The sequence below is a fragment of the Lithobates pipiens genome, unplaced genomic scaffold, assembly GCF_037356315.1.
Source record: "Lithobates pipiens isolate NorthernLeopardFrog02 unplaced genomic scaffold, aLitPip1_a1.2 Scaffold_18, whole genome shotgun sequence".
Classification (NCBI taxonomy): Eukaryota; Metazoa; Chordata; class Amphibia; order Anura; family Ranidae; genus Lithobates; species Lithobates pipiens.
Window position 1 is genome coordinate 345,241,532 of NW_027507758.1, and position 13,979 is coordinate 345,255,510.

A 13,979-nucleotide genomic window follows, 5' to 3' on the forward strand; every position below is an offset into this window, starting at 1 on the left:
TTTGGAAAGTAAACACCCCAATGTATATTCTATGAGGCATAATGAGTCTTTTGAACATATTTTTTTTTCCCACACGTTTTTGTAAAATATGGAAAGAAAATGAAAATGCATTTTTTTTACACAAAGTTGTCCATTTATAAGATTTTTCTAACATATACCTTAAATTACACCCCAAAATATATTCTGCTACTTGTCCAGAGTATGGCGATACCACATGTGTGAGACTTTTACACAGCCAGGACATCAGATCTTCTAGGGGCATACATTTCAAATCTAATTTGACTACCTATTACACTTTTGTAAAGCACTGAGGGTCATTGTAGTGGCATGGATGAGCACTGATGTGGCATGGTTGTGGCACAGATGAGAATTGATGTGGCATTGATGATTACTGATGTGGCATGGATGAACACCGATGTGGCATGGATGTGGCACGGATGAGAACTGACATGGCACGGATGTGGCATGAATGTAGCATGGATGATAACTGATGTGGCATGGATGAGTACTGATGTGGCATGAATGTGGCACGGATATGAACTGGTGTGGCATGGATGAGCACTGATGTGGTACGAATGTGGTATGGATGTGGCACAGATGAGAATTGATGTGGCATTGATGATTACTGATGTGGCATGGATGAACACTGATGTGGCATGGATGTGGCACGGATGAGAACTGACATGGCACGGATGTGGCATGAATGTAGCATGGATGATAACTGATGTGGCATGGATGAGTACTGATGTGGCATGAATGTGGCACGGATATGAACTGGTGTGGCATGGATGAGCACTGATGTGGTACGAATGTGGTATGGATGTGGCACAGATGAGAACTGATGTGGCATGGATGAGTACTGATGTGGCATGGATGCGGCACAGATGAGCACCGATGTGGCATGGATGTGGCATGGATGAGTACTGATGTGGAACGGATGAGAACTGATGTGGCATGGTTGTGGCGCAGATGAGAACTGATGTGACAGATCAAAACAGATGTGGCATGGATGAGCACAGATGTGGCACGAATGTGGCATGGATATAGCATGTATGAGAACTGATGTGGCATAGATGAGTACTGATGTGGCAAGGATGTGGTATGGATGATCAATCATGTGGCACGGATGTGCCATGAATGAGCCATGGGTGGGGATAGATAAGCCAAAGCTGGGGATGGATGAGCTATGGATGGGGATGGATGAGCCATGGATGGGTATGGTTGAGACATGGATGGGGATGGTTGAGACATGGATGGGGGTGGATGAGCCATGAATGGGGGTGGATGAGCCATGCATGTGGATGGATGAGCCATGAATGGAGCATGGATGAACCATGGATGAGCCATGGATGAAGCATGGATGTGCCATGGATGGATGGATGAGTCATGGATGGAGCATGGATGAGCCATGGATGGATGGATGAATGAATCATAGATGGATGGGTGAGCCATGGATGGAGCATGGATTAGCCATGGATGGAGCATGGATGAGCCCCTCCACAGCTCAGCACTACAGTGAGCAAGGAGGGAGCAGAGCGGAGATCTGCTAATTGACAGTCAACAGCTCTCTGCTTGTGGAGCTGTGAGAATCAAGACATCAACAAAGTTTGATTGCAGAGGTGCTGGGGGACAGATGCAGCATCAGGCTGATGCTGCATCCATCTAGGTAAGAAAAAAAAAAACTTTACTTCTCTTTTAATACCATAAATAATAACATGGCATTAGATATTTACTACAGAATTATATGAGTTTGGCAATTCTAGCGAAATACTTGAAGTGTTACTAAACCCAGGACCCTGCATTCACTATATCTGGTCTCCCACAGTAAAGAGAACATGGCAATGCAACTTTTTTAGTAAATATAAACTGCTGGGGGGCGTGGCCTGGAGCGGCATGAGATAGGATGCATGTGAGCTGAGCTCCGCCGGCCATACATCCTGAATACCTATCCTGAGACACGGATGACCGGACAACCGTGGGGCACATGTCGCCGACGAAGCGGAACTGTGCAGCGGCCGCCAAACTGTCACAATACCGGCATGAAGGACCAGGCCCCGCAGACCAGGATGGCGCCGCCATGCAGGGGGAGGAGGACGCGTGGAGCGCAGATGCGAATAGGCTCCTCGATGCAATTACGGCCTGCCAGGAAGCGGTAACGAACTGCCAGACTAACCTCACAGCCAGGATTGAGGAGGTAAAGGTAGATATATCGCTGGTTCGGCAAGACTTTCAGAAGCTTAGGGAGAGGGTCACTGAAGCTGAAACCCGCTTGAGTAATGTAGAGGACTCCCTCCCCCCCTTCAGATCTCCTCAGAGGCCATGCAGCACCAAGTACATCAAATCCTTCAGAAGCAGGATGACATTGAGAACAGAATTCGCAGATGTAACCTGCGTTTCATAGGCCTGCCAGAGGGGGTGGAGGGCAGAGACCCCCCAACTTATTTGGAAAAGTTACTTGTGGACACCTATGGCGGGGACTCATTCTCCCCCATGTTTGCAGTGGAACGCGCACATGGGTTGTCAGGCAGGCATCCCCCCCCGGGGGCGCCCCCCCGTACTTTTGTTGCCGGATTCCTGAGTTTTGGGGACAGAGACACCCTTCTACGGCTTAGCAGGGAAAAGGGGAATATTCCTTTTGAAAACAAAACCGTGGCAGTTTTCCCTGATTTCTCCTCTGAAGTTCAGAAAAAACGCAAAAGTTTTATGGAAGTGAAGAGACGCCTGCGCATCAAGAATATAAAGTATGCCATGTTATTTCCTGCTCGTCTGCGTGTGGAAGGCACGGACCGGGCCCACTTCTTTGAGGATCCTGAAACAGTGCTGTCGTGGCTTGAGCGTCGGGATGCGGACAGATGAGTATATGTGCAAAGATGACAATGCCCTTTTTTTTTCCACTTACACACTTCCTACTGTACCAGTTTCCCTGGATTGGGGCCGTGTTTATACACCTTTTCACTGACCATGCCATGGCCTGTCAGTTCTTCCTACTAGGCACACTACTCTCAGACCTAAACTGTTGTGCTGTTGACTGTCTCCGTTTTGCTTCATGTGACTTAACATTCTCATTGGAATACACATATGGCTGGAGCGGGCCTGTTGTGACGGGGCACCTGTCCGCCTGGACCCACTTTGCACCGGATCATACTCCTACCTGAGAGACTGTGGACAGGTTCCCCTACCCCGTCTGTGCTGGAACTCCTTACTCTGGCCTGGTGTCTTCTGCAAACAGGCATTGGCCAAGTGTTATCTCATTGTGCGCTACAGCTACCCTCACCGGTGCCTATGTTGAAACTTTATCTTTGGTTGTTTGACTACTTATTATGGAAATGTATGCCCCCTTTTTTTTCCCCCTTTTTTTTTCTTTCTCTTTTTCTTTTTTCTTTTTTTGTGTGTCCTCCTGGCCGGCGGAGGGGACCAAATAACCAACAAGCTCACTCTGCTCTGTGAGCGCAGTCCTATAGTGTCACATAATACAGCGAAGTTTCGCCCGAAGTTTCACTATGTGCCTCTCGGATTGGAACAACCGGCATAACATGTTGCTTTTTTCTTCTCCTGTCTATATGGGTGATTCCCAGTCGCGGGGTTGTTCCTGTCCGAGTTGGACATTGTTTATGCCCTGTTGGCGGTTTGGGGTCAATGCCCGCACTAATTGGGGTCAGTGCAGGGCGGGGAGGGGGGGTGTATGGTTTTTCTGGGGTACACAGGTTTTTGTTGTTTTTCTTCTTGAGTTTTCTTATTACTGTTTTCTATGGTACAATGTATGTCTGGTTGGAGGGGTGGGGCCTCCCTTTATTCGGGGTGGGCAGGCAGTGGCTGCTCTGTTTTTGTGGGTTGATCTGTCTCCTGGAGTCTCACCATTGATTGATAAACACCCATGGCCACACTGAAATTCTTTACCTGGAACGTGAGGGGATTGGGGGACCCTATTAAGCGGTCAGCAGTTTTTGGGCAGCTCAAAAAAATGAAGGCAGACGTGGTGGCCTTAGTGGAAACACATGCTGAGGGTCCTATGCTCAGGGCGCTTCGGCGACCTTGGATAGGCTGGGGGTATCACTCAGTTCATACTACCCATTCCAGGGGTGTCTCCCTCCTGATAGCTAAACACACACATTTTGAACTCCAGGATTCGGTCATCGACCCCTTGGGTAGATTTGTATTTCTTAAGGCCAAACTGCATGGTGATATGTTTCTTATAATGGCTTTTTATGTGCCCCCACCATTCCAGTTTGGAGTGCTGTCTGAGGGATTTAACTATATGGCCCTTCCTCCCGCTGCCTCCGTGGTGTGGCTGGGGGACTTTAATAATGTGTTAGACAGGTCCCTAGATAGGATGGCGTGCCCCACTCGGGCTACCCCGGGCCCCTCCCTGACCAGGTTTGCCAGACTTCTCCGCGATTTCCACTTGATGGACTCATGGCGCACTAGGCATCCAACTCAACGCGTTTTCACATGTTTCTCTGCTACTCATCACTCTATGTCCCGTATAGACCTCATACTCTTCTCCGCTTCTCTCCTCCCTAGACTTGATGATGTGGGCCTATACCCCAGATCGCTCTCTGACCACTGTCCCTACTGGATGACGCTCTCCCTACGGCACACTCATCCCCTAACGTCTTGGCGCCTTAATCCTTTTTGGTTAACTCTCCTCCCTGACGATGGGGACCTTGAATCGGGGTGGCGGGCTTTTTTTGAGACTAACGAGGGTTCGGCCAGACCGTATGTAGTTTGGGAAGCTTTTAAACTTCATGCTAGAATGACCTTACAGACCCAAATTAACCGGGTAAAGCGAGCTTCTGCTGCTAAGGTAGCTGAGGCGACACATACTCTACAGACGCTGGAACAGGATTTTGTACGCGACCCCTCGGCAGAAAAGGCAGATAGTATTAGACTTTGTTCCAGAACACTTGACCTATTGCTTTATGAAAAGTCCAAACAGAAATTGTTCTTTCTCAGACAGAGGTCGTTTGAGCATGGTGAGCGAGCGGGGAAACTATTGGCTTATCTAGTTCATGGTGAAGAGAGACCTCCTGTGGTGATCTCCCTCCGCTCGCCGCAGGGTGTACTTGAGACGGATCCAATACGTGTCACGCAGATGTTTCGTGACTTCTTCACCTCTCTGTACACCTCTACTGCCTCGGCTGACCCCTCCCTGATGGAATCTTTTCTAAATGGATTGCAGTTTCCCCAATTGACCGAGGCGCAGGTCTCTGAGCTGGAGGCACCCCTGACTCGGGATGAAATAGTCTCAGCAATTGCTACATTCCCACCATCCAAGGCCCCGGGCTCAGATGGCTTGCCGATAGAATTTTACTCTACTTTCATAGACTTACTGGCCCCTAGGCTTCTAGCAATTTACGAGTCCATATTTCAGAACGCCGAACTCCCACCATCCATGACAGAAGCGACTATTGTGTTAATCCCTAAACCTGGAAAGGACCCGCACCTCCCGGAATCTTATCGCCCTATCTCCCTCTTGCAGGTTGATGTTAAGATACTTGCTAAGATTCTTGCCATCCGGCTCAATAACGTAATCCTCTCGCTGATCCATATGGATCAAGCGGGATTCATGCCCGGTAGAAACACGTCGTTTAACCTCTGTAGATTGTTTATTAATCTCCAGACTCCCCATGATGACCCTGGTTCCAGGATAATAGTCGCCTTGGACACCGCCAAGGCTTTTGATTCTGTTGAGTGGAGATACCTATGGAATTGCCTGGCTCGGTTTGGTATAGGGCCTAAGTTTATTAGGTGGATCCAACTACTTTATCAAAACCCGGTGGCCAAGGTTTTGGCGAATGGCTGGCCCTCGGAGCGGTTTTCTCTGTCTAGAGGGACTAGGCAGGGGTGTCCTCTGTCGCCCTTGCTGTATGCTTTGGCGGCGGAGCCACTCGCTATCGCAATTCGTGAACACGTAGGCATTGTGGGTTTGGGTAGGGGTGGAATAGTGGAGAAGATTAGCACTTATGCGGATGATACCCTATTGTACCTGAATGATTCGACTCAATCACTCCCCCTTGCTTTGACACTGATAGAAGACTTCGGTAAGTTTTCCGGTCTTAAAATTAACTGGGACAAGTCACAGATTTTGCCCCTGGACAGTTTCCCGCCCCCTAGGGACAGTGCTCTGCTCCCTTTGCAGAGGGTAGACACGGTTAAATATCTTGGCGTCCTGACTTCCAGATCCCCGTCTGACTACATTAAACTTAATATAACTCCTTTGATTGACCTGATTAAACAAAAAACGCAGCTTTGGGCGCGCCTTCCCCTGGGGGTTATGGGGCGTACAAATCTGATCAAGATGATTCTCCTTCCTAAAATTTTATATGTGCTTTGGCACTCCCCCGTCTACCTGGTTCTTAAACATTTTAAGGTGATAGAGGCCCTCTTAAAACCCTTTGTGTGGGGTAACAGTAGACACAAACTAGCATGGCAAAAATTATATCTACCCACTGACCTAGCAGGATTGGCAATGCCGGACTTTAATGTCTATTATATAGCTTCTCAGTTGTCGCAAATGTTCCATGTTGATAAAACGGATAAAGACAGGTTTTTGCGCTTTTTGTGCCCGTCCTGGATCGGGCCTACCTTAGACCCGATGGTGGCGATAGTTGGGGGGCCGGAGAGGGGAGGAGGGAGGGAGTCTGCCACATCTCTTCTTTACCATTACAGGAGGGTGTGGCGCATTGCCTCTCTTAAGCTGAGCCTCCCACCCCTGCATGAGTACACCCCCATTTGGTATAATTGGTGCCTCCCAGAATTCAGACGGATTGTGGATAGCGGATCATGGTGCGGGAAGGGCATATTTTACATGTCTCACATACTTACTAATGGCAAGCTGAAATCCTTCTCCGCTTTACAGGCGGAATATGGGCTCCCGAACCACTTTTATTATAGATATCTGCAGATTCAGCACGCCTACCGTGCCCAATTCCCTACAGGTGACCCATCTGTACCCCCCAATCCACTGATGGCGGCAGTTAAAAACCCAGATCCCAAAAAATTAATTTCACAGTTTTATGCTATGTTATCACTCCCTTCCATGACTGTAGCTGCCTTCTTTCTTAAAAATAGGTGGGTGGGGGAACTGGGGCCTATTACTGATGATGAATGGAGTGATGCGCTGGATACCTGTAAATTAGCATCGCCCAGACTCTCTGACCGGTTAACTCAAATTTTTATTACGCACAAAGCATATCTCACGCCGCTCACGGTCTCCAGGTACAGGCGCGAGTGCCCTGGCACCTGCCCTATGTGTGCACGTGCGTCTGGTACCTTTTTTCATCTTCTCTGGGAGTGTCCTAAGATTCAGGCGTACTGGTCCCAGGTGGTGAGGTTTCTACATGATACGATGGGTTCCCCAGCCGTACTTCAGCCAAAGCTGTGCCTGTTGGGTATTTTCCCGGACACGGCTTTGAACAAATACACTAAAATATTTTTACATGAAACCCTATTTTCTGCTCGAAAAATTATTGCTAGAGTCTGGATGAGACCTGACCCTCCAACGATTTCCCAATGGCTTGGTGACATCAACGGTGTCTTGCCTTTTAAGAAGCTTATATACCTGCACAGGGGATGCCCTTTCAAATATGAGAAGATCTGGGACAGGTGGTTTAAAAACCCTGCTACATGTATAACTTAATCTGCCCCCTGCGGAGCACTGTTAGCTACTGCAGATAGGATTTAGTAGGAGAGCTGGGTATGGGCGAATGGGGACGGGAAGGGGAGGGGTGGGTGGATTTCTAGGGGAGATGATCTGAATCCGGTAACCATTTTATACCATGTACTGACTTGTAGACCTATGTGAAACGTGTACATTCATTGTATGTGACGATTGCATCTGTGAATATCATGTGATTTGATGGAGACCGTATTGGTCCTTTTTTTTTGTATGTACCATACCTTGTTTATTTTTTCAATAAAAAGAACTCATGTTTAAAAAAATATATAAACTGCTAAATACCTTTTTTCATCTGCAGTATCCATCAGTCTTGTGACTTCTATCAGTGTCTGGTTAAAGCTTGCAGAAGGAATTTTCATTCTCTCCTGATTGTCCTATGAGGCAGCAGGACTTCTGACCCTCTGTCTGGACAGTGTTGATTAGCCCTGTGCAGATCACTTGCACTTTCCCAAGAAAAAAAAAAAACTATCTAGCAATAAACATCATACTGAGCATGTGCAGCTTGTCCCCAAGGCTCTGTTCTATCAGAAGATAGAGTGGGGACTGTGGAAGAAGGGCAGGAACAATGAAGATCGGATCAAACAGCCATTTTACACAATGCAGAGGATTAACCCCTTAGGGTCCATAGTGAGTATAACAAGCATGCTTTACTGCTTATACAGACTGATTTTACTGTTGTGGGTTTAGTAACACTTTAAATAATGCATTACAATTTAACTAAACCCATTCGAATTTAGTTGACTATATTGTCTGGAGATTTTAGTCAACTACAATACAACTAAAATTAAAATGGCTTTTTTAGTCAAAAGACTAAAATTAAATTTGACATCAAAATTAACACAGGTAATCACAGAAGTCGGCAGAGGAAGACTTCCACTTCTGATTAGGGGAGCTGTCCAATCCTGTTAAGGTCCTGAGCTGATGGGGATCTGATTGGGGTCAGGTGGCCCAATGTGGTTGGTGAACATATATGTTCCACCAAATTCTTGGGTTCCACTCGGGCCCCATAGCAGCCACATATGCTGCTATGGCAATAGTTCCACTAGTGATCAGAAGGTGTCTGCATATCTTCCTTTCATCACAAATAAAAAAAATAAAAAATGAGAGAGGAGAGCGGTTTGCCTTCATTTAAAACAGTGGCTGAGCCATGCAGTCATTCTCTACAACTTTGGCCAAATTCTGCATCCAGAACCCCTGGTCTAAAGTGGTATTAAACTGAGGTAATACAAAATATGCTGACAGGCATGGCTTTTAAAAACTGAAGAGATCTTAGAGGTCTCTTCTGCCATAAATCTCCTCTGTGCCTGTTAGCGGGAATGTGATCAGAGCTGCATATGCGTAGCTCAAACCACATTTATGGCCTACTCTACATGCCGGAGAAAGGTCAATCCCATGTGCATGCACAGCTATCTGAGCCTTCAGAGTACTGAGAGCTAGACCCTTATCCACACCCTGCTGTAAGAATTCCAAGATTGTTGGTGTTTTCATAGTTAGTATGTCATTTTCTGTGCACCATCTGTTCAATTTTTTCCACATTTTCTTGTAGATGGCTCTGGTGTTAGGCTTTCTGGCATTCAGAAGCATAGCCACCACTTTCCCTGGGAGCACTTTCGACCTTTGGAGGTCCTCCTCAGTGGCCAGGCCATCCTGAAGAATTGAATACTGGCAAACAAAATTTGTTAATCATGCAGTATAACCCTTCCCAGTCCAATCATTCTATCTATCATCCATTCATGAACTTCAAGAAAAGGATTATATGGTAGGTAAAAAAATAAATAAAAAAATCCTGTTTTCTTAATTGTTTATTAAGGGACACATGGTCAGAAATATTCTGAAACAACTTGGACATCTCAAATCAGTCCAACAGCAAACAAAACAAGAGAAAAAAACTGGTTGCTGCTCAAAGACCTCCTTGAATGTTGTTACTTAAAAAAACGGGCATCAGTGGATCAGCCTGCACATCCTGGTAAAAAAAAACAAAAAAACACTCGAAACAGATGTCCAGGTTGCAGTCTTGTAAATCTTAGAAACAGATGCCTGATGCTGAAAATCCCATGAGCTACTTATTAATCCAATAGAGTGTGTCTTGAAAGGAAAAGATAGAACCTTATTCACATGCCTATAGACTTGAAGTTTAAGCTGCCTAAAACACCTAGAAATGATGGAATTAGAGTTAGACTGTCCCTTGTGAGGACTATCAGGAATGAAGAATACAGTGTTATTTCACCTGAAGGAAAATGTGGTTGAGAGATAAACTCTAACAGTTCGTACCACATCCAAACAATGGAAGGAAATCTCCTTATGATGCACTGGAGTAGGACAATGAAACATAAATACAACATCCTGGTTAGGGTGAAGGGAAAAAAACACCTTAGTAAGAAAAAAGGCCCCAGCCTTAAGACAACCTTTTCTATGTGTAGAACAAGAAGGCATTTCCTACAAGAGAGAACAGCAACTCAGAAACTTGCCTAGCAGAGGTGAGGGCAATGAGGAACATCACCTTGTGGAACTAGTGTAAAGTATCACTGATTGTGGAGTTAGTGTTACACTAACTTCTTTTGTGTTAGAGATATATCTCTGATAAAATCATGACAAGAACCTAGGATATGCTCAGAGGACAGTCTCTGAGAAGCTGATAGTGCCAGATTGAGATCCCACAGGATCACAGGTGGATTTAGTGGGACTATGTGAGCTACCCCTGTACAAAGGCTCTTAATGAGGAAAGGGAGGCAGCCATGCTGTTAAAGTCAGTGACCATAAAGCAGCGGGGTAAACCGGTGCTTGGGTCAAAAGATCCAGTGGATCTGGAAAAGCCCATGAAGAGGCTGCCAGAAACCTAACAAGGTCACGTAGACAAGTTTACTGTGATCAGTTGATCAGTATCATTGGAGTGCCCTCAGATTCCATCCTGTTGAGTAGACATAAAAGATGTACTGATCCCACTGTGTAATCACAACATCCATTGCCATGGCTAGAGGATCCCTGTATCTGGAGAGAAACTTGTTTTGTTTGTTGTGGAATATAAAGGCCAAATAGTTCATGTCTTGCATTTACGGACCATTTCCTTGAATCTGAAAATTGATGACTGAGGAAGTCCACATGGAATGGCCCTGTGAGCACAGCAGAGCAAGCACAGGGACTAGCACCTTGGTGAATAATAGAAGTGCAGTTGGCAAGCCAAAGGAAATGGCAAAAAACTGGTAATGTTTTGTGGTCACGGGAAAATGCAGGTAGTGTTGATGCACTGAAAAAAATGGCATCAGTGTGTGCCCATCAGTGACACCAGTCTAAGCCCATCAGATGCCAATCAGTGCTGCCTTTTAGTGCCCATCGGTTTCTGCCCATCAGTTTCTGCCCATCAGTGCCCACTGATGCAGCCCATCGTGCCGCCCATCAGTACCACCTATCATTGCTCATAAGTGCCGCCTATAAGTGCTTATCAGTGAAATCTATCAGTGCCCATTAGGGCCACCTATAAGTGCCCATCAGTGCCACCTATCAGTGCTGCATATTAGTGCCTCCTCATCAGTGCCGCCCCATCAGTGCCCTTCAGTGCCCTTCAGTGCTGCCTCATCAGTCCCCATCAGTGTCACCTCATCAGTGCCAATCAATGCAGCCTATCAGTGCAGCTTCATCAGCGCACATCAGTGAAGGAGAAAAATTACTTATTTTATACAATTTCTGATGTAAACTAAGAAAAACATATTTTTTCAAAATTTTGGGTCTTTTTTTATTTTGTTTAGCAAAAATTACCACCAGAAGAAAGCTCTATTTGTGTGAAGAAAATGATAAAAAATTAATTTGGGTACAATTTTGCATAACTACACAATTGTCATTCAAAGTGCGACAGACATGAAAGCTGAAAAGCTGCCTGGGCAGGAAGGGGGTGACAGCGCCCGGTATTAAAGTGGTTAATGCTTAAAGTGCAACAATAAAAATGAAAAATTCCTTTAAATATAGTGCCTGGGGGTTCCCTTAGTCTTCCTGTAAAGTGGCACATCTGTAGTATGTGTAGAACATGTTGCAGCAAAAATTTAATTTCTAAAGAAAAGAAAGATAAATGAAATGACATTTAAATTGCTGGCAATACAATACCATTGCTGGCAATAGAAAAAAGTAAAAAAAAAAATGGTTTGGGGTCCCCCCAAAATCCATACCAAAGCCTTATCCAAGCAAGCAGCCTGGCAGGCCAGAAAGTTGATGGGGACATTGGCCTCATCCCCGTAACCCTGGGTTGTGGTTGTGGAGTCTACGGGCAGGGGGCTTATCGGAATCTGGAAACCCCCTGTTAAGGATGCCATGGCTAGCTTCCCAGCCCGCTCCTTAACAACCAGCTATTCACTGTGTCTTGATTGGGCAAAGCTTTGAATGCACTGTGTGCAGGGCATTGCAGGGCGTTCTGTGGGACGAACACCCACTGGATGCTCTGATATTTTGGGTGTTTGCTGAATAGGGGAACAGGTGATGTTTGGGCCGATCATTTACTTTCCCCCAACTCTACCTTAGAAATAGTAGGATTTCAAGAAGGAGGCTTACGTTTCTTTTGCTGAGGCAAAATTTTACTCTTTCCCCCAGTGATAACATTGATAAAATTGTCTGTGGAGGCACCAAAGACATTCTCCATCAAAAGGCATATGCAATAAACATTTTTAACACGTTTAGGGCTCATTCAGACTGGCAATTTAGCCTATACTCTGCTGGCAGATGAGTGCGCATCCACCTTAGAGCTTCAAGCAGGCAGTCCACAGAAGTGGATGCACATGCAGTGGCTGCGCAGACACAATCTCATGTCAAAGTTTGACAGGATGCATAGATCTGAATGCACTACCTGTGTTAAATCACCTGTCTGAATCAGCCCTTATTCCACAAATTAACCTTTTAGTCCAAGTCCTCTGCATGTGTACAGACACAAACCCATTAACACAGTAGTGTAGGGAAACAGGCAATGATTCTAACTGGTTTTAAACCAAGAAATCGGTTAATATTGACCTTCTTTCTAATAGACAGGACAGTAATGACAAGGCAGGGTCTATCAGGGAGAACAAGAGCATGGCCAGGGTCTTTAGTTTACTTTCTATCGGATCCCTAATCACCAAAATGTCCTCAAAAGGAACAGTCAGTATTTTGTTTATGCAACGGATGTAAGGATCCACAATGGGGACAGACAACCTCTTAACACTTTTTTCAACAGGGTACAGTTATGTAAGCAGTCCTAACTCTAAATTTTCAGAGCCTTCACAGTGGAAGCTCATGCATTACAATGGATAGGCAGAGAGTAGATGAACCCAGAGGGAGCCCATCCCTCTTGAAATGCATTGCCCTTCCATGTACTCCTTGCTGCAAAGCCAGTTATAGGTGGAGACAGTGACCATTTGTTTCTACTGCTGGAATACTGGTAAGGGGATGCACTGGACACATTTGCTGCCATTGTCCATTATTCTATATGCTGGGTACAAAGTGTGCCTCTGTGCCTTTAAGGAGGGGCAGGCTCACTCCAGGCTCACCTGCCCACTGCCTATCCATTATAATGCATGTGCCTCCACTGTGGAGGCTCTCAAAATTTAGAGTTAGCACTGCCTTGAAGTGGCTCTGCAGCTTACACATGTATTTTCAAATGTGTGCAAACTAAAAACCTGTTTTTAATGCATACTGGTAGACCGGATAATTTGATTGGTTGCAGACCGGTCGGTAAGTTGAGCTGGTAAGTTTCTTTGGTTTTGTTTGAAATCCCTTACCCCTTCCATGTGCTTCTTGCTGCAAAGGCCAGTTATAGATGGAAGCAGTGGCCATTTGTTTGCAGCAGTAAGGAGAACTGACTGCCTGTGAAGAGCTGGTGGTACTTCAACTCATGCGTGAAGCAGAAAAGTCAGAGAAGTGCACACCAAGCAATAGCTGGTGGCACTAGGAACCTAGATGTAAAACCACTGAGGAAGCATCAGGAAACCAAGTAGTACATGTCATAGTCCAGGTGACACAATGAAAGTGTGGTGCAGTATCAGTACCCTGAAATGCTTGAGTCACAAGAAACGATGCAGCTTAAATGTCCAAGTGTTAACCCCTGAGGTGAATGAAACAGGATACATAGTATACATGACAGGCTCTCAAATAAAAATGGGGGCAAGCCCCAGCACTTTTTGCAGTGATGGTCTAAAGAGCTCTCCACAACAACAGTCACTGCATTAAACTGGAGAGTAAACATGCAGGACCCATTGAATCATGTTACATTCCAGGTAGTAATTTCCCCTCAGGCAGGGTCGGATCTAGTCTGTCTGATGTTATAGTAAAAGGTAGTAAAAAAATG

At 45.8% G+C, this 13,979-nt stretch overlaps 1 protein-coding gene across 3 annotated transcripts in view; it reads right to left on the reverse strand.

Moving 5' to 3' along the window:
- Positions 1–13,979, reverse strand: part of COL19A1 (collagen type XIX alpha 1 chain) — a 1,105,372-nt gene that overhangs the window by 234,261 nt on the left and 857,132 nt on the right. The gene's annotated exons all lie outside the window — the stretch shown is intronic.